This window comes from Crocodylus porosus, unplaced genomic scaffold (genome assembly GCF_001723895.1).
Source record: "Crocodylus porosus isolate Cpor-Errol unplaced genomic scaffold, CroPor_comp1, whole genome shotgun sequence".
Classification (NCBI taxonomy): domain Eukaryota; kingdom Metazoa; phylum Chordata; order Crocodylia; family Crocodylidae; genus Crocodylus; species Crocodylus porosus.
Genome location: NW_017728933.1, coordinates 4716578 through 4719269, shown reverse-complemented (window position 1 = coordinate 4719269; position 2692 = coordinate 4716578). Strand labels below are relative to the sequence as shown.

Genomic DNA, 2692 nt, shown 5'->3' with positions numbered 1-2692 from the left:
TTGCAAAGGTTGGGCAAGAGGGGGTTTTGGCTCTTCTGAGCCTGGAGCAGAAGGACTTCCTCGACACTCGTGGTCTTCCATCCCTCTGAGTTACCCAGGGTTATGCCCAGTGACACCAACACTTTGCTCACTGCACACAGTGTGCTTTGCTCATTGCACACACAGACACAGTGAGGGTGCTTTGCTCTCACACTATGCTTTGCGCAATACACACACACACACACACACACACACACACTCACCAACCCCCCCCCCCCGTATAGCCGGGGGGACACGTCTGAGCACCATGACAGAGGAAAGGGACATTGGCGTGCTGGCTCACTCCACACACACAGAGTGCTTTGCTCAAAACACACACAGACTGTGTTGCTCCCTATACAGTGTGCTTTGCTCCTTCTCCTATACACATGTATGCTTTGCTCACGCAAAGTGTGCTTTGCTCTCACACAGTGTTTTGCTCAAACACATACCTCTGTGCTTTGCTTACATGCTGAGTGTGCTTTGCTCACTACATACACAGTGAGCTTTGCTCTCACAAAGAGTGTGCTGTGTTGTTACAGTGCTTTGCTCAAGCACATACACTGTTGCTCCCTACACACACAGTATGCTTTGCTCTCACTCACACAATGTGTGCTTTTCTCACACAGAGACACACTGAGTGTGCTTTGCTCACTACACAATGTGCTTTGCGCTCACTCAGACAGACAGTGTGCGCTTTGCTCAGTAGGCACATACAGCATGTGTGCTTTGCTCACTATATAGTGTGTGCTTTGTGCACTAGTTTGCTTTGCTCTCACACAGTGTACTTTGCTCAAACACACACACTGTGTTGTTTACTATACACTGTGCTTTGCTCACTGCCCAGACACACATGCACACACACACACACACACACACACACACACACACACACACACTGAGTGCTTTGCTCTCACAGTGTGCTTTACTCAATACACACCCACACACTCTGCGTGCTTGGCTCACCACACACAGTGTGTGCTGTGCTTACTACACCAACACGGTGTGCTTTGCACACACACACATGCACAGTGTGCTTTGCTCACTACACAGTGCTGTGCTGTCACACACAGTGTGGTTTCCTCTCACAGTGTCTTTGCTTAAAGACACACATGCACACACTCTGTGTTGTTACCACACAGTGTGTGCTTGGCTCGCTACACACAGGCAACTGGCACGGGCTTATAGCAGGCAGATCCTGCCTGACTAACCGGGTCTCTTTTTATGACCCGGTCACAAGGTGCCTGGCTGCAGGGCAGGCAGTAGATATTCTCTACCCGGACTTTCAGAAGGCCTTTGACACGGTGTCGCACCTGGTTCTTACAAGCAAGCCGAGCAGCTGCCAAGCGGATTTTTTCATGGTTGGGCGGGTGAAAAACTGGCTCACGGGATCCCCCGAGAGCAGCAGTGGATGGGGCGGTTTCTCCCTGGAGGGATGCGGGCGGCAGTGTACCCTGAGGCTCGGTCCTCGGAGCAGTGCTATGTAATATCTATGTGGCAATTTGGACGAAGGGGTCAAAAGGGGTCCAAATGCGCGGATGACATGAAACGATGCGGCACGGTAAATGCGCCGGAGGGCAGGGAGTGAATGCAGGCAGATTCAGACAGGCCGGGGAAGTAGGCCACTCAGAACAGGATTCAATTCCACAAGGAGAAATGCAAGGTGCTGCACCCGGGGAGAAAGACTCGCCAACCCCACCCCCGTACAGCCAGCGGGGGACAGGTCTGAGCACCATGACAGTGGAAAGGGACGTTGGAGTGCTGGCCAATGCGCACGAGTTGCTGGTGCGACGAGGGACAGGCGAGGCTCACCACACACTGTCTTGCGTCAGCAGGAGCCCTGCGAGCAGGTCTAGGGAAGCGATCGTTCCCCTGTACGCGGCATCGGTGAGGCAGCAGACAGGGTACGCGTCCAGGTTTGGGTGTTGCACGTCGAGAGGGATGTGGATCACCCTGCGCCCTCCCCCCCATCATTCTCAACGGGCAATTTGCTAGTACGGAGCATGTTGGCTTGCACGAGGAACGGGGGTTTGGCCCAAGACGATGGTTGCCCATCCTTTTTGGGCTGCCCCACACCACGTCTCTCTGGCACCGGGGGCCTCTCCCGGACACGTCTGACCGGCGTCTCGCCCAGCCTGGTGCACGGTTTCTTTGTGCTGGCTCCAATCGGTGTCCGGAGGAGTCCCCCAGCAGCGCCGAGGCGTGGCACGGGGTGGCCCGAGAAGGGTTTCTGGGTCTAATCTCAGCCCGAGGTCCAGGTCCTCGCTCGGGTCCGTGCACCGAGCCCGGCGGCCGGGACCGGTGTGCCGGCAGCCGCTTGGGCCGGGCCAGTCTCTGGCTGGAGACATCGGGGCCGGTCCCCCGGCGGCACGGGCCGAGAAGGACGGCCGGGGGCCGTCCCGGTTCTGCACTGGGCTCTGCGCGCTTCGCGCAGCGGCCGGGCTGCTTTCAGTCGGCCGGCTGGCACGGCCCAACGGCGCGGCGCGGCGGCCCGGCAGGACTGCGGCCCGGTGGCTTCGGCATGCCGCTTGGGGCGGCCCAGGAAGCATTGGGCCCCATGGTCCCATCCTCATGTCACCGTCCCGGACGGCCCTGCGGGGTCGCCGGTCTCTCCAGCGGGTGTCGTCATCCGTGACGGGCTCTAGGTCGGCGTTGAAAAACGGCCCCGGCCAGC

The 2692-nt window shown here is 57.9% G+C and overlaps 1 protein-coding gene across 1 annotated transcript in view; it reads left to right on the top strand.

Moving 5' to 3' along the window:
- Nucleotides 1-2692, top strand: part of LOC109317295 (disintegrin and metalloproteinase domain-containing protein 26A-like) — a 25538-nt gene that overhangs the window by 10030 nt on the left and 12816 nt on the right. The window lies entirely within an intron of this gene.